Source organism: Hypanus sabinus, chromosome 4, assembly GCF_030144855.1.
Source record: "Hypanus sabinus isolate sHypSab1 chromosome 4, sHypSab1.hap1, whole genome shotgun sequence".
In the NCBI taxonomy this organism is placed as follows: Eukaryota; Metazoa; Chordata; class Chondrichthyes; order Myliobatiformes; family Dasyatidae; genus Hypanus; species Hypanus sabinus.
This window is the reverse complement of record NC_082709.1, coordinates 124789187-124808223: the sequence shown is the minus strand read 5'-3', so window position 1 is coordinate 124808223 and position 19037 is coordinate 124789187. Positions and strand designations below refer to the sequence as shown.

The 19037-nt window shown below is 41.2% G+C and overlaps 1 long non-coding RNA gene across 1 annotated transcript; it reads left to right on the top strand.

Moving 5' to 3' along the window:
• The first annotated feature begins 7 nt into the window (after positions 1-7).
• LOC132393174 (uncharacterized) lies at positions 8-4382 on the top strand. Its single transcript, XR_009511771.1, has 3 exons — positions 8-99; positions 643-810; positions 3115-4382. It is a non-coding gene; the product is annotated as an uncharacterized LOC132393174 (long non-coding RNA).
• Positions 4383-19037: the final 14655 nt, after the last annotated feature.

Here is a 19037-nt window from a genome sequence, read left to right as displayed (position 1 = left end):
AGTCTCTGTTACAAAACACACATATACAGAGGAGAAATAACGAGGCTCCATGGTTTTCACTAAACGAATATCAAAATGTTATGGCACAGATGTAATTAGGTAAGATCTTTACGCCATTTCTGTTGAATTACATTTTTAACAGACTTTGTTGTTCCTTTAAAACACTATTTCACAACTGGCAAGCAGGATTAATATTTGTCACAAAATGTTTACTTTTAAAGCCGGGGCTCCACTGCAAAATCAAATCAATGTTTAATTTCCTGCAACATGTTCCTGTTTATTCTCCCCTAAGCCCTGACACATTGTAGATGAAGGCAAGAACCTGCACTTACGTAGCACCATTCACAGCTTCAGGATGTTACAATGTGCCTTCCAGTCCACTTAATCTTTTGATGTACGCTGGCTTTTGGCTGCCGATTCTATGTACAGTAACCCTCCATCTCGTGTTGGGCTCCTCTGGATGGTCATAACATCCAAGGCAAGCCACCTGTAAGGGCAATTATCTGTTTTGTTCTGAGGTTAGAAATGTTGTTCACAAAATGCAATTCCTTTCCAAACCTTTTCAGAAGCTGTTAAAAATTAATGAGCAGGTGCATTGTTTTTTTCTGGTTAATTTCTTTATTGTGGCTTTGATTTATACAGGCGCCTCCTGCACAGTCACCAACAGAGATGCCCCTTCAGCTGTGACTCAAAGGGGAGCACTCAGCACAGATTACAAAAAAAAATCTAACCTTACTGTTCAGAGGGGCAGTGAGTGCTGTGCTGTCTTTAAGATGAGGTGCAAAACTGAGGTTCTATCTGTCAAGTCAGGTAGGCGTAAGAAATTTAATAGCATTATTTAAAATAATTTGAAGAGATTTTTCACTTCTGTTTTAGCCAATGGTTGTTGTGTAGTCAATATCAGAACCTGATTGACATCCTGTTGCTGTGTTGTTAGAGTTTACTGTCAATACATTGGCTGTTGTGTTCCTGCATTGCAAGACTGTCTGGGTAACACTTTTTAGCATCATTATGTCAGGAAGTAGGTTTCTGTAAATGCAAGCTTCTTTTTAAACCATTGCACAATAGCCATATTCTCTGTTCAATTCATCAATCCACGTCACTCCCCCCCTCCGATAATTTCTGTCAGCCTACACTTGAAGTTCACCTCACTTTTATTTACAACTCTACTGCAAGTTTTACACACACAATTCACACCTTATGTGTACTGTCAACCACGGCAGGCACATCACCCACATCTACTCACACACACAAAATGCTGGAGGAACTCAGAAGGTCAAGCAGCATCTATGGGAAAGAGTAAATAGTCAATGTTTAAGGCCAAGACCCTTCATCAGGACTGATGAAATATTTTTGAAACCTCAAATGTGCCTTGAATGCTACATTCTTGTAGGAGTGAAGGCTACTCAACTGACTTGGTATAGAAAACATCTAGCCAACTCGCTTAAGCAGGACTGCTGAGTTCCTCCGGTATTTTGTGTGTGTTGCCTGGACCCAACCCTATTAGCTGCTCATCTGCTGCCATCCTGCCCATGGATACTAATGTTCAGTGGGGCTTGCTGAGTCTCTTGGCGTCCTATTTGCCAACTCATTCCTACTCTTCCCACCTTCCTCTTGGACAACTGTATGTTGTACAGTAGCAATGAAACATTATGACTGAAGGATTATGACTGCAACACATGACCTACCCTCGAGAGGATGCTTACAATTATGATGGAATCCATGGTGAGCAGGGAGATAAGGGGTTCATAGATATGGGTAACTGAGCGTGACAGTTTCCTCACAAACAGTCCTCCTCCCAACATATTATCCCCCTTCAACCCTCATCCTTTTCCCATCTGCAAGTGTAGAGGGCGTCATCTAAAATCTCAGAGACCTTCCTTCTCTCTTCAGCCTGGCAACTTGATGGGACTAGAATGGGAAAAGAGCAAAAGTGAATTTACTTCATCAATGACAAAGTAGAAATGAAGTTCAAGGTTCAAAGTTGATGTTTCTCCTGTAGTGAATCTTCAGAATTTTGAATCTTTAGAAACCAAGAAACCAATTGAGAGTTTCAGTCACCAAGTATATTCAAGGCTGAGATCTGATTGATGATTATAAATGGAATGAAATAAGGCATCTAGGGTTAATGCATAAAAATGGCTCTGAGGTGACAGATCAGCAATGACTTTTTGAATGCCAGAGAAGGCAAAAAGGACTGGAGGGATTACAGATGATGCATGCAGTCAGCAGCTTGGATGCAAATTTTTGCATAACATAAGAGCTGGCACAGGGTTGGTATCTACGTTTGCTGAGCTAGTGGATGTGTGAACATAACACGGTAATTAGCAGCAGACGCCAGCTATTTGGCCCTTCAAGCATGGTCTTCCTTTTGTTAACATCATGGCTGGCCTTCTATCTGCGCTCCATCTTCCTGCATTATATCCACATCACTTGGTTTCTTTAATATCCAGAAATCATAGATGGTATTCATGATAGACACATGCAGTCTATGAGTGATTTGCATGTAGCTAGATGTTATCAGGTGTCACTCCTTGGTTTGTTCTGGAGGGGCAAGTATAGACATAAAAATAGACTATCTCTGAGAGAATGCTGCTGCCCTGCCAGAATATCACCATGGGCTATGTTTAGCCTTGCACCAGTCTGGTAGCAGGTGTATTATATCCCTGAGTTCACATTTGGGGTTTACAAGGTACTCAATGTCCTGCCCTTTCTATTTGGAAGCTCAAATCCTGGTGAAGCCACAAGCCTGCCTTGATTGCTACGTTCTTGTTGGACTGAGCTGTACTCAACAGGTTTGGTATTGAAAACGACTAACCAACTCCCAATCTGTGAGCATTGTTTGTGTTTCCAGCTTTGGCCTAGGAAGTGTACAAATTGATGGTTACCGTAGTTTGAACACCGCCCTGGTTGATCTTTCCTTGATCCTCTTGTACTTACTATTGTATAGATTTGCTGAGTATGCCCAAAGAGAATGAATCTCAGGGTTGTATATGTTACTTTGATAATGAATTTGCTGTGAACTTTGAACTTTGAATGTCTGAAACATATTCCTGCTAGGTGTGACTGGGGTATTTGTCATAATTGAGTAAGAATCTCTTCACCGAATTACAGATTGAAGAGGATTAGAGAATGAAGTCTCCGGCAGAGGTTCCCTCTTTATTTTCTTGTTAATCTCAGCGTGTCCTGTCCTCATTCTCTGCAATGGAGGAATGGATCTTAAAGCACCCAGGAGTGACTGAGCATTGCAGGAGTAAGTCCAAACTACAAAAGCAGCTTGGGCATCTGAACTCCTAAGAAGTCCAGAAGTACCAAACACTAACCTGGCATTTAGTCTGTAAGTTAACGGTGACCTCTTTAAACAGCAATGTGTTAGAGGGGGTAGTGGGAGGGATCCCTCACACTGTCAAATACTGAATCAGATGTAGATAGCGGGATTGCTTTGTCAAGCACCTGTACAATGTCCTGTGTATGTTACTCAAAATGGGTTTTTGGGTTTGTTAAGAGTAGGAATGCTTCTTTGATAAGTGTTTCTCTCGCAGTTGTTTTGCTTTATACTTGTTGATATGGTAATTGTATTCATTTGTTAACCAATGGGGAATGTTATTTTGTCTTGTGAGGCTGGGAACTTGGGGGAGGGGTTTTTCGTGGGCTTTTGGTAGAGAGCCGGGAGGATGACGCTGAGGAAGGTGGACGTGCACTGCACTGCTCGGAAGACCCCCCAGGCGTGGTCCTAAGTGCGAAGACGTGGAGGTCGGAGGCAAGCGACGAGGGGTCGAATGGTTCGATGTTTGAGCTCCAACAATGTGCACTAAACTGACTGAACTTTGATAAGTTGGCGCCTTTTTGTTTTTTCCCTTGCATATATATTGTATTGCCTAATACTCTTTTAATTTTAGTAAACTCTTTAAAGTGTATTTCATAACGGTATTTGTTGTGGGTTTGATACTGTGGGCGGGCGCGAGGCATAAACTCGATTCTCACAGCACCTGCGTGTACGGGAGGTAGGTTGGTGAGTGGCTGGATCTCCTTTTCCCCTAGACATATACCAGCCTGTTGGGTAAGTGTTACACACCTTTGCTCCGTCCGCAACAGGCAGGCTTTCTTGCTGGCAACCATTTTAATTCCACTCTCTATTCCCATTCCAACATGTCTGTCCATGGCCTCCTCTACTGCCACAATGAGGTACTCTTAATTTGGAGGAACAATATTCCATTTGGGTAGCCTCCAACTTGACCTGCCTATCACATCCCTCTGGTGCCCATCCTCCTTTCCTTTCTCCCATGGCCCACTTTCAACCTATCAGATTCCTCCTTCTTCAGTTGCTTACCTTTTCCACCTATCACCTCCCAGCTTTTCGCTTCATCCCCCTTCCCCACACCCCACCCACTTCACAATTCCACCTATCATTTTGTACTCCTTTCTCTCTCCCCCCCCCCCCCCACCCCACCTTCATATTTTGGCTTCTTCCAGTCCTGATGAAGGGTCGCGGCCCAAAACTTTGAATCTCCAGAGATGCTGCCTGACTTGCTGAGTTCCTCCGTCACTTTGTGCGTATTCCGCTGGATCCTCCATGTGTGTTGATACAGGGTGCCGTATACCTAATGGATGTTGCATTTGGCAGTTACACGCTGATGGACGTTAGGGTCTGTTTGCCCTGTTTATCTCTGACAGGCATAATATAGCACCTTTCCAATGTGCTGGTACGTCTCATGTTGCAAATGTGGGATAGTGCAAAGGACGCCAAATTGGAAACAAACAGGCACACCGGTCATCCAAAGAATGGTGCTGACTTTTAAGGCCTGGGCTTTGTTATTTGCAGGGCAAGATTGAATGTTCAGATTTTGTTGCTCTCAGAGAAGGCAACAGAGTGGCAATGCTCACTTTATATCAGCTTGTTTAATTTGGAAGGCAGCCACGTCAGTGTATTTCTGTCTTTTGCCAGGAAAAAAATCTCTTTCTAGCCCTTTCACATGTAATGGTGTCATTTTACAGTTTCAAAATTAAAAGTGGTTGAAATACAAAGTTCATGTACCATTTCAAGGCGGTTTTACTACTGGACATTTGAAGGAAATTAGTAAAAAAAAACTGTAAAAGTCCTTAATTCAATATCTTCTTTCTTAAATCTTGTGTACTCATTAAATTTATATCTAAGTCCTGACAGATTTGAATGGTGCCTCATAAAGCAAACAGAAGAGATAAGGGAGATAATCACACTTTACTGCGGCTCTACATATAAAAATATAATTTCTTCAGTCAGCCTCTCTCCTATTCTCTTTAGGTGACTTTGTGACATGTGGAATGATGTCAGTTTGTACTTGGCACTGTTTTAACTGGAGCCCTGACAACCAAAGACATAGGCGACACTGTGGTTATTTTTGGAAAGTCTTGTTCACTCCCAGGTTTTTCATTGTTTTGATAATTTCCTTTCTAATGCTGCATACTTCTCAACTCTTGAAACTTTTAAATTGACTGTTCAATGTTAACACCAAATTATAAGGATTAAGGTTCGGATTTATAGTCTAAAACAATTTACACTCACTTGGTGATTCCTATTTGCTTAAAAGCTTGAGCACAATTGTGCTTAATGGCAGGTTAAAAGATAAAATGTTAGACAAATATTTGAAAAGTCTTTAAAAGAAAGAAGGAAAACATAAGGGATTTCAGACTCGACTTTTCTTAGACCAGGCTCAAATGAACCACTTCTGAGCTCCTCTTTGTTTGCAACTTGAAAACGTATGTATAATCCGTAAGTTTCAAGTTGGCAAATGCTGTCTTGAATATCCCAGACTTCCTTTTAATGTCATCACTTTCAGTTCTTATAGTTATGAGAACTGTGGCAAATTGATAAAATAGATCGCAATCAATAATTTCCAATGAAACAAATCCAAACACTATTAACATGGCCAATCATGTCTTTCACCATGTTGCTCAATCTATTTGTCCATTGGCTGACCTTCTATTCTTCACCTTGCATATAAACATCAATCCATCCAAACTCTACAACTTGCCTTGTCTTTTCAACTAACTTCGCCATCCTTGTTTTCTCTGAGGCATGCTCATTTAAAATAACCACATTTGAAAGGACGCAGCCCAAATTACTACCTCTGTATAGTAACAAAATGACCACTGTGGCCACTTGGCACTACAAAGGACTTTGTTTATTTACTTTTTTAATTGCCCTTTTTTCTTGCACCCTTTTGTATAATTAATGTTGAATATAAGTTTTTCTTGTGAATGCTGTGCCTCTGATGTCACGAGTATCTGTGATGCTTCTGAAAGTATTTATCGCTCCTGTGCAAAAGCATACTTGTGCACATGAAAATAAACTTGACTTTGATTTTACCAAGGTTGACAAGGCCAATGCATTCTTTGGTCTTTGTATCACTTTCCTGCTTTCTTTCATTCCCCCTGACTCCTCTGTGGCTTAAATGAATGTGAACGTTCTCATAAAAAGTATTCAATAATACCACCTCCACAGGTGTCTGAGGTAGGAAGTCTAAAGATTTTAAAACTCTAACTGAAGGAATTCCTTCTCATCTCTATGTGAAATGGGTGAGCACTCTTTCTGAGATTGTCCTTAATTCTAGATAACTCTATTAAGGAAAACATCCTATCAGCATCTACCATGTCAATCCTCTTCTAAACCTTTCATGTTACAAAAAATCTTCCTCGTTCATTTGTGCTCTAATGCTCTCAGATGTCAATTCCCTTCCTTGCAACAATCAACCTAGTGAATCTTCTTATTATCCATTCTATCCTGCCTTAAAACTGGAGAGCAAGAAAACTTAATTCTGTATTCTTGGTGTGGTCTCTCTTGTGTCCTGAAATTGCATCAAACTAATCTATATTTACATACCAGACCCTTCATAGTAAAGCCCAAATTTTCATTAGTCTTCCTGCTTGCTTGCTAATGTCTGCTCTGTCTGCTAATTTTCTTTGTTTCATGTAACAGGAAATTAAAGAATCTGTACTGTTCTTTATTGCAACACTTCTGTTTCAATAATAATTCACTTCTTCATACTTCTTTTCAAAATAAATAACTTCACATTTCTCCATGATGTATTTCAACTACTCTGGTTTTGTTAAGTTTTGTAATTCCAAAGCATAAAACTAATCAGAAGAAAAACAGTATTGTCTGAAATGAGACTCTAATGTGTTTTTACTTTAAGTGAGATGCAATGACGTATGCCATTTACGCACTTTTACATGTAACCTGCAATTCATAATGTAAACATATAAAGAATACTTAATCAAAATATTTACAATATTATTCAAATATTTAACACACAACCCTCCTCCCTGCTTAGCTGTGAATTTCAATTCAATATAGAATGCATCTTACCTTGTATACAAATACTTCATGCACTATTTACTATACAATACAACTACTTTAAAGACATCCACAGCATAGTAAATTCTAAATTGTCCCCTTCAGAAGTAATCACTGTGGGTGCTTTCTTATTCTTGTGGGATAGCGTCTTTCCTGACAAAGGAGGTCATTTTGCTTGGCAGGTGAGACTTGCAGCTGTGAAAGAAACGCAGGTTCTGGGGCCTTCTCCATGGAGGTTGAGGGAGTTGACTCTGGATTTGCAGGAAGTGATTCTGACAGCTCTGGACAATTATTTTCTCCTTTTCTTTGCATATCTCTCTGAATATACTTCTTTCGGCTTCTTTCATTTCCTCTATCCCACTCTCATCCCCTTCCTCAGTCGCTCTCCCTTTCCTTATCCTTGATTCTCTCATGATTCCTATCATCGTCTTGCTCATGGTCCCAATCCTGCTTATGCTCTTATTCCCAGTCTCTTTCACACCTCTCTCTTTCTTGCCTTGCTTTCCTTCTTCTAGTTTATTGTGAGTGTCTCTGAGTTTGCTAATATAATCCACAATGCATGACGAAAACAAATAAAGAATGCTTAATCAACAATAAATTTACAATATTACTCATATTAAGTAGACAACAGGGATTTTTTTGCAATGCCAATCCCAGGAGCTATTTACTCAAAACTTACTGAAATGGAGAACCTCCAGCTCTCCTCTTCCTTCATTGAAGCATCTGGCCTTCATTTGACCATTCTAAGTCATGTCAAATGCAAGCTGGGTATGTATGAGAGTAATAAGATGTGTAAGAAGCTTTTTTCCCAGCTAGTGATTTGTATGAAGACAAATGCCATCGTAGCATTTGATGCCATCAAACGCCATCATGCCTCTTTCATTTTTAACAAACATCTGGATTGGAAAGGGTGTTACCTGGATAAACTGTCTGAGCTCAACTCATCTGTAAGTGGATTTGTCAAGCCTCAAGACACGCATGGGAGACTCCAGGAATTAAAAATTACTCTTCTGATTGCTGGTATGGGTAACATGAGAAAATCACTGATCTATTAACAGAAATTGAATGATCTTTGTCAATTCATTTTGGTCTTTCTACTCATAGATCATAGAACATAGAACAGCACTGGATAGACTATCTGGCCCTTAATATTGTGCCTGTTTTCTGTTTATCATCATAACCTTTACTCCATTCATGTGCATGTACTCATCTATAAACCTCTTAAACTCCATTAAACTCCACTACAACCCTGCTAATCACTGCCAGGAACCTACCACCTTCGGTAAAAAACTTGCTCCTCACATCACCTTTAAACTTCCCCCATAACCTTAAAAGCATTTGCTCTAGTGTTTGACACTTCTACCCTGGGAAACAGATTTTGACTGCCTCTCAAAAATTTAAAAACCTCTCTCAGGTTTCTCATGCTTTAAGGAGAACAACTCAAATTTGTCCAACCTAGCCTTATAGCACATACCCTCTAATTTAGACAGCATTCTGGTAAACCTCTTCTGCACTCTTTCCACAGTCTCCATTTCCTTCCTACAATGGGTTGACCAGAGATGCACACAATACTCTATGTTTTCTAGAGCAAGTCTTCCTTATTCTTATACTCAGCAAGCCTGCAAATGAAGGGAACTGTTCCTTAGGCCATCTTGGATACCACGGTAGCATAGTGTTAGCACAACGCTACGGCAGCTCGGGGCACTGGAGTTCAGAGTTCCATCCTGACATTCTCTGTAAGGAGCTTGTACGTCGCCCCCGTGGAATATGCGAATTTCCTCCGGGTGCTCTGGTTGCCTCCCACAGTCCGAAGACACACCAGTTAGTAGCTGAATTGGTCATTATAAGTTGTCCTTTGATTAGGCTGGGGTTAAATCAGGGGTTCTGGTGGGATGGCCCAAAGGACTTGAAGAGCCTATTCTGCGTTGTATCTTTAAATAAATAAGTAACGATTTATCTCCTTATCTCCTTGCAAGGGAACTATGAACTATGGACTCTGTGAACTGTGAACTGTGAACTGTGACTCTGTGGACTATGAACTCTGTGAACTATGGACTTGGACTGTTCTTTCCTCTTCCACCATTTGACTTTCTAAAGTGCAACACTCACACTTGCTGGGATTAAACTTCATCTTCCACTTCTCTATTCATGACTGTAACTGATCGTATATCCCAATGCATTCTTTGATTGAATTAATAAGCAAATCATATATATATGAAATAGTGCAAAAACAGAAATAATAGATATTAAAAAAATGAGGTGGCATTCATGGGTTCAATGTCCATTTAGGAATTGGATGGCAGAGGGGAAGAAGCTGTTCCTGAATCACTGAGTGTGTGCCTTCAGGCTTCTGTACCTCCTTCTTCATGGTAACAGTGAAAGGAGAGCATCCTGGGTGATGGGGGTCCTTAATAATAGATGCCTTTCTGAGACACCGCTTCTTGAAGATGCTACAAAGGTTGGTACCCGAGATGGAGCTGACTAACTTTACAGCTTTCTGTAGCTTCTTTGGGTCTTGTGAAGGCTGTCCTGGCCTTGGCTGAGGAAAAGAAAGGTGATGGACAAACCCAGTGAATCAAGCTAAAAGAACAATGTGTGAAACTGGCTGGTCCTATGAAACAAATGAAATGCGTCATAAGGCAGATATTCATTGCAGAGGACTATTTGACATAATTCGTAAGGCATGCCTATAGTGTATTGTGTTCTATTTGAATTGCTGCCCCTCCTCAACAGGAAAACACTGCGTATGTCCCAGTGGAGATAGATGGAAAAACAAACAAGGAGAGTGTGGATTGTAGAAGACAAACACCTATTCCTGAGCCTTGAAGGCTGGCTGTGGATTAAGGGGAATTATTTTAAGTGGCCACAGGAGAAGTAACCCCTTCCCTCAGCATTCCCACTCTGACTGCTATAAGTAACTATGTTTTATTAATGGAATGTCAAGCGTTTTCATGACAAAAACTGCGATAATATAAAATCCTGATCTTAACATGGTTTCCAATGATTCTCTACAATGTCCTAAATCCAGTACTTTTGATGTTTAAATTCTGTGTAGGGAATCTTCCCTTCCAAAATAAAGCAGGTGAATTTTGGGAATTTTCCGAGCAGCTCTGTTACAGAATCATAAATACTTAGAGACCAGAAAGTTATCACTAAAGCACCTCTTCTCTGCAGGTAATGTTGTGGTAACTGACATATGTTGCTAAATGTGCACAAGGTGAAGATTGGATGCTTGGAACTCAAAAATTCAATGCTAGTAAAACTGCTGCTCACAGTAATCTTGTGACAGCCATTTCTCGCTTTCAGTCCAAGCTCTCTAGAGAAAATTATGCTTTTTAATTTCTTGTCTGTATCATAAAGCATAGAACATAGGGCAGTACAGCACAGTACATGTCCTTCAGCCCACGAAGCTGTGCTAACTTTTTAACCTACTTGAAGATCAATACTTTCCTCCAATCTCCTTAAAATTTGCTCTTATACTAGCCTCTGTTGCTCTGGGGAAAAAAAAGACTCTGACTGTCCACTCTATGCCTCTTATCAGTTTATAAGACCATAAGATATAGGAGCAGAATTAGACCATTCAGCCCATTGAATTTGCACCATTATTCAATCATGGATGATTTGCTCTCCCTTTCAACACCATTCTCCTACCCTCTTCCCATAACATTTCATGACCTTGCTAATCAAAAACTTATCAAACTCTTCTTTAAATATACCCAATGACACAGCTGCCCATAGCAAAAAAAAAACCCAGATTCATCACCCTCTGGCTAAAGAAATTCCTTCTCCAAATTCCAATTAGTTTTATCACTTTCCCAAAGTATTCACTCAGGCTCCTGAGGTTCAGGCTGTGACCTGCTGTCACAAAGCCATACTGACTATCCTTAATCAGACTGAGCTCCTCCAAATGCTTATAAGTCTTGTCTCTAAGAATCCTTTACAATAGTTGGCCCACCACTGAAGTAAGAGTCACTGGTCTATAATTCCCAGGATTATTCCTGTTACCTTTCCTGAACAAAGGACTAACTTTCACCACCCCCAATCTCTGGTGCTACACCTGTGGCCAGAAGGTGCACAAGATAATTGCCAAAGGTGCGGCAACCTCTCTCCACACTTCCCACAGTAACCTGGGGTATATCCTGCCTGGCCTGTGGGGACCTATCTATCCTAATGTTTTTCAAAAGTTTCTTCAAATCCCCTTTCATAACATTGACATGTTCCAGCATATTAGCTGACCAATGATGACCTCACATTCTTTGAAGTCCCTCCCACTGGTGAATACAGAAACAACATTTTCATTAAGGCCCCCCACTACCTCCTCTGACTCCAGGCACATGTTTCCTGTTTTATCTCTGGTAGGTCCTAGGGGTATTTGGCAGGGGTATTGCAATGGGAGTGATAGGGTTGAGCATGGGTGGCTGTTGTACACATAGGTGCAGAGGATGGTGAGACTGTGAGGAAGGACAGGCAGATGATAGGGGGAAAATTGCAGTCAGTTTGATGGGTTGAAGTGTAACATGGGGGCAAAATTGAAAAGGGCGATGAATACAGGACTGAAGGTGTTGTACTTGAATGCTTACAGTACAAGGTAGATGATCTTGCAGTGTAGTTAGAGACTGGCAGGTATGACATTGTGGCTATCACTGAGTTGTGGCTGAAAGAATATCATAGCTGGGAGCTTTAACATCCAACATGTTTCGAGACATTGTATCAAAAGGACAAAGGGGGTGGGGTGACTCTGTTGGTAAAAAATGAAATCAAGTCCTTAGGAAGAAATGACATAGTATCAGAAGATGTATATTCCTTTGGTGTAGAGTTAAGAAACTGCAAGGGTCGAAAGACTGATGGGAATTATATATAGACGCAAAGGTGTGGGGTACAAATTTCACCAGGAAGTGGAAAGGCACAGAAAATGGTATTGTTATAAAAGCCACGGGGGATTTGAATATTCTGGTAGATTGGGCAAATCAGGTTGGTGTTGATTCCCAAGATGGGAGATTTGTGAAATGTCTATGAGATGGCTTTTTAGAGCATCTTGTGGCTGAGCCTGTGAGGGGAAAGGCAGTTCTGGATTGGTTGTTGTGTAATGAACTAGACTTAATTAGTGAGCTTAAGGTAAAGGAACTCAGAGATGACAGTGATCAGAATATAATGGAAATCACCAAGTGCAGTAGATTGAGACGGAGAAGCTATAGTCAGAAGTAGCAGTAGTATAGTAAAACAAAGGGAATTACAGAGGAATGAGAGGAGCTGGCCAAAGTTGATTGGAAGGGGATACTGGCAGGGGTGATGGCAGAACAGCAATGGTTGGAGTTCCTGCAGTCAATTCAGAAGGTGCTAGATAGATACATTGCAAAGTTGAAGAAGTATTCTAAAGGGAGGAAGACACAACCATGGTTGACAAGGGAAGCCAAATGCAGCATAAAAGGTAAAGAAAGGCAATAAAATATTGCAAAAATTAGTGGGATTCACAACTAAAAAGGCAAAAGGAGACAAAATATGAAATATGAAGGTAAGCTAGCATATACTATAAAAAGAGGATACCGAAGTTTTTTTTCAGATCTATAAAGAGTGAAAAAGAGATGAGAGTAGATATCAGATCACTGGAAAATGACACTGGAGTGGTAGTAATGTGAGAGACAAAGATATGGCAGATGGTCTTAACAAGTATTTTGTGTCAGTCTTCATTGTGGAAGGCACTATCAGAATACCAGAAACTCAAGAGAGCCAGGGGGCAGAAATGTGTGTAGTTGTTATTACTAAGGAGGAGGTGCTTGAGCAGCAGAAGGGTCTGGAGAAGGGTAAGTCACCTGGACCAGATGTACTACACCCCAGGCTTCTGAAAGAGCTAGCTGAAGAGATTGTGGGGGGATTAATAATAATCTTTCAAGAATCACCAGATTCTGGAATGGTTTCAGAGGACCGAAATATTGCAAATGTCACTCTTTAGGAAGGGAGGGAGGCAAAAGAAAGGAAATTATCGCCAGTTAGCCTGACCTCAGTGGTTGGGAAGATGGTGGAATCTTTTAATAGGATGAAGTTTTAGGGTACTTGGAGGCACGTGATAAAATGGTTTCCGTAAAAGGAAATCTTGCCCGATAAATCTGTTGGAATTCTTTAATGAAATAACAAGCAGGATAGACAAAGGAAGTCAGTGGATGTTGTTTACTTGAATTTTCAAAAGACCTTTGACATGATGTTGCGTATGAGACTGCTTGACAAGCTAAAAACCCCTGGTTTAATAGGAAAGATACTAGTGTGGATAAAAGTTTGTCCAACTGGCAGGAAGCAAAGAGTTGGAATTAAAGGGGCCCTATTCTGGATGACTGCTGGATGACTAGTTGTATTCCATATTGGTCAGTGATGGGACTGCTTCTTTTCAAATTTTATCTCAAAGACTTGGATGATGGAATTGATGCCTTTGTGGTCAAGTTTGTGGATGATACTAAGATAGGTAGAGGGGCAGATAGGTAGAGGGGCAGGTAGTGTTGAGGAAGCAGGGAGCCTGCAGAAGGACTTGGACAGATTGGGAGAGTGGGCAAAAAGTGGCAGATGGAATATAGTTCAAGGAAGTGTATGATCATGCACTTTGGTAGAGGGAATCAAAACTATTTTTTAAATGGGGAGTAAATTCAAAAATCTGAGATATTTGTATTTACAGTTTATTTTATTTCTTACATCCGAAGAAGTGAATATCTTTATGTTGCTTCTCTGTTGCTGTGTACAAGCAATAAGGAAGGGAAATGTGGGAGGGTATGGTCCAAACACAAAGATTGTATACGTAATTGTTTTGTATACATGTGTGTACAGTCAGATATGCCATAAGATCAGTGTGCATCGATAACTCTGATGGCCTGGTGAAAGAAGCTGTCCTGGAGCATGTTGGTCCTGGAGCTGTCCTGGAGCATGTTGGTCCTGGAGCTGTCCTGGAGCTTCCTGGCCGGAAGCAGCTGAAGCAGTTTGTGATTGGGCTGGCCAGAGTTCCTGATGATCCTCTGGGCCTTATTTACACACCTGCTGCTGTAAATGTCCAGAATACAGGACACACATCCACAGATGCGCTGAACTGTCCGCATTGACCTGCGATTGAGGGTAGTACAGTTCCTGTGCCAAGCGATGACATAGCCAGTCAGGATGCTGTTGGTGGTGCCCTGTAGAAAGTCCTGAGGATTTGGGGACTCATGCCGAATTTCTTCAGCCATATGAGGTGAAAGGCGCTGTTGTGCTTTTTTCACCACATAACCAGTATGTCCAGTCCTGGTGAAATCCTCAGTGATGTGTACACCAAAGAACTTGAAACAACTCACCCTCTGAACTATAGTCCTATTGATGTCAATAGGGGCTGGCCTGTCTCTATTCCTTCTGTAAATCCACGATCAACTCCTTCATTTTTTCTATACTGAGGGAGAGGTTGTTTTCTTGGCATGGCTGTTTCAGGGCATTGACTCCTCCTCTGTAGGCTTTCTCATCATTGTTGAAAATGAAGCTGATCAATGTCATGTCATCTGCAAATTTGATCAGCAGGTTGTAGCTATGCTTGGCAACACATTCATGGGAGTATAGGGAGTAGAGGAGGGGGCTTAGGACACAGCCCTAGGGAGCTCCTGCGTTGAGAGTCAGAGGGGCATGGGTGAGGGAGCCCACTCTTACCACCTGCCGGCAACCTGACAGGAAGTCCAGGATCCAGTTCCACAAGGCTTTTGCAGGCCGAGGTCTCTGAGCTCTTTGTTGAATCTGGGGTGGGGGAAGGGATTATGGTGTTGAATGCTAAACTGTAGTCCAAGAACAGCATTCTAACATAAACATCCCTCTTCTCCAGGTGAGTGAAGATGGTGTGTAGTGCTGTGGCTATGGCATCGTCTGTTGATTGGTTGTGTCAGGAGGCGAATTGTAGGGGTCCAGCATGGGTGGTAGCATGTCGCAGATGTAGTCCTTGACCAGCCTCTCAAAGCATTTGCTGATGATTGAGGTGACTGCAAAGGGACTTGAGAGTTCTTGTGCAGGGCTCCCTGAAGGTTAACTTGCAGGCTGATTTGGTGATAAGGAAGGCAAATGCAATGTTAGCATTCATTTCGAGAGGACCAGAATATAAGAGCAAGGATGCAATGCTGAGGCTTTATAAGGCATTGGTCAGACTGCACTTGAAATATTGTGAGCAGTTTTGGTCCCTTTATCTAAGAAAAGTTGTCTGGGCATTGGAGAGGGTCCAGAGAAAGTTTAGGAGAATGATTCCAGGAATGAAAGGATTAACATGAGGAATGTTGCATGGCTCTGTGCCTGCACTTGCTCGGGTTTAGAAGAATGAGGGGAATATCATTGAAACCTTTCAAATATTGAAAGACCCATATGGTGTGGATGTGGAGGCGATATTTCCTATAATAGGTTTGTCTGGGAACAGAGGGCACAGCCTTAGAATAGACTCAAGGACATCCATTTAGAGCAGAAATGAGACGGAGTTTATTTAGCCTGATGGTAGTGAACCTGCGGAATACATTGCCACAAACTGCTGTGGAGGCCAAGTCACTGAATCTATTTAAAGCTGAGGCTGATAGTTTCTTGATTAATCAGGGCATCAAAGGTTATGGGGTGAAAGCAGGATAATGGGTTTGAGAGTGTTAATAAATCAGCCATGATGGAATGGCAGAGGAGATTCGATAGGCCGAATGGACTAATAGCCTGGTCTTATGGTTTTACCCTTTTCTAAATTGAACTTTCAGACTATTCAACTCTCTTGGATTTGAAGAACATTCTACTCAAATTCATTGTGCTCAGACAAAATATCTTTAATTTTTTTGCATCTGTTTAACTAAAAGTAAATAGGGTACTTAGTATAAGAAGGTAATATGCTTACACATAGCTTGTTTAAAAAATACCATTACTCTGATTGAAAGCTTACCATATACAAGTGTTTATTAGAACAAGATGCCGGTTAAAGATCAGGGACAGAAAGGGCTGATCCATATAAGGGGCAGGTGATGCACTAAGGTTTTCCTCATTACTTCAAAGTCCAAATGTCAACGTAAGTTTATTATCAAAGTACATATATGGCACCATGTACAAGCCTTAGATTCATTTTCTTGTGGGCATTCACAGTAAATACAATGAAAACCCACACACAAGACTGACAAACAACCAACATGCAAAAGACAACAAACTGTGCAAACACAAAAAAATAACAAAAACATAATAATATTAAATAAACAATAATTATTGAAAGCATGTGATGACGAGTCCTTGAAAGTGTGATTGTGGGAACAGCTCAATGATATCCCCATCATTCTTCTAAACTCCAGCAAGTACAGACACGGAGCCATGAAACACTCCTCATACTGAGTCTATTTAAAGGGAGGCTGATAGTTTCCTGCTTAGTCAGGGCATCCAAGGTTATGGGGTGAAGGCAGGATAATACCTTCCTGGAATCATTCTCCAGAACTTCCTCTAGACCCTCTCCAATGCCAGGACAGCTTTTCTTAGATAACAGGACCAAAACTGCTCCCAATATTTCAAGTGCAGTCTGATTAATACCATATATAGCCTCAGCATTACATTCTTCTTGTGGTGAGTGAACTTGAGCAGTTATTCCCTTGGGTTCAAGATCTTGATAGCTGAGGGGTAATAACTCATCCTGAATTTGATGATGTGGGTCCAGAGGCTCCGAGACCTCCTTCCTGATGGCAGCAGCAAAAAGAGGCTTGGCCTTGATGTTGGCGACCCTCGGTGATAGATGTTGCTTTCCTGTAACAGCGCTCCATGTAGATGTGCTCAATGGTGGGGAAGACTTTACCCATGATAGACTGGGCCGTATCCACTGCTTTTTGTAAGCTTTTCTATTCAAGGGCGTGGTGCTTCCACACCAGGTCATTATGTTGAGTCAGTATACTCTCCACCACTTATCTATGGAAATTCGTCAAAGTTTTAGAAGACATGCTGAATCTTCACAAACTTCAAGAAAGGAGAGGCACTGACATGCATTTTTCTAATTATACTTACGAGCTTGACCCAATACAGATTCCCTGAAATGGTAACGTCAAGGAATTTAACTCTCCATCTTCGATCCCATGATGAGGACTGGCTCATAAACCTCTGGTCTCCTCCTATTTACAGTAATCAACTCCTTGGTCTTGCTGACATTGTGGCACCACCCGGTCAGATCTTCAATCTCCCTCCTATATGCTGATTCATCACCATCCTTGATTCGGCCAATGTCAGTGAACTGAAATACGGCTTTGGAGCTTTGCTAAGTGTCACACTCATCAGTGTAAAGTGAGTAGAGCAGAGGGTTGAGCACACAGCCTTGTGGCACACCTGTGCTGATAATGATTGTCGAGGAGATGTTTGCAATCCAAACTGACTGGGGTATGTAAGTGAAGAAATTGAGGATTCAGTGCCCAGGGAGGTTTCAAGGTCATAACATGACATTCTCCTGATAAAGCTGATACTTAACGTATAACAATGTACATAGGTGAGCAGGAAAGGTTAATGACGTTATGGGGAGGATGGGAATTGAAAGGTGACTACGTCCTCAAAGATTTATATTTTAACCCAGGTCTCTGTGAGATGGCAGTCACCATATTCCTGGCCAAGAGAACCCAAAGTCTTCACAGGAAAGGTCAATCAAAGGAATGGAAAAATTTGGAATGAAATGAAGATGATTCATTAAACCAAAACATAGGAATATAAATTGGAAGTGATGTTAACAGTGGGTGACTAAATATAATCTGTCTTGTACTATTGTCCAAAGTGAAAATAGCAACCTTGTCCTTCATAAGGCATTAATCTATTTTGGTCTGTTTCCAAGCAGAGTGACTTTTAGTGTTATTGGTCAGCTGCTAATAATTTCCTGGACTACAGTGTGTGCTGTCAGCTGGGGCTCTGGAGATAGTCTCTTGCCTTTATCCTATTCCAGATGTGAGTGCCAACGTTCAGTTTGGCAGCCCATTGCAGTACCATGCTGCTGAAAGTCCTGTTCCTGAAATCTGGTCTTCAACTGGGGCCCTGTTTTTTCTCCCAGGTTCCACTATTTTGACTCAGTTTTGAGCCATATTTGTTCTTCTCTCAGCACTGCACGGGCAAGTCATATGGGTTGTTATCATTTTGGAGTTTGTTGGAGTTTGCAATGTGGAAATTAGTTGTTGTACTTCCTAGGTTAAAACTGGTCTAGTCTTCAAATAAAAAAATTAGGTCGTCTGGAAAAGTTGTGCTCTTTTATGCAGATTTTTAGAATCATCATCAGAATCATGCAATAGCATTTCAAATATTTTGATGAATATGAAGTACTGTGGAAATCCCTGAGTAAGTGAGAAGATTCATGGCTTTTTGTATTGGTTTGTAGGGTCTGTCACTGAAATTGGCTGGTTGCCATCAAGTTGGGTCAATTGTGCTTTTCCATGTTTCAGCAATAACAGTACAGGAAGAGAGGGAGGAGCCAATATCAATTCACAGATAATTATTGTTATCATAACTTTTTACAATTAGTTTCTCATTATTTGGATACAACTGAGAAACATTTGGTGGCATTCTATGACTCAACGGCCATTTGGGTGTGAGCTTGAAATATCAGCCACTAAGTTTTGCAAAATTACATTAATAAGCTTAAAATTTTGTTCTTCAAATGTTATTGTAGCTTTCTTTCAGATGTGGAAGTGCCCGAGCCAGATCCCAGACCCAGTGGAGCCTAGGCAGAATGTGGAACAGTGACAGAGCA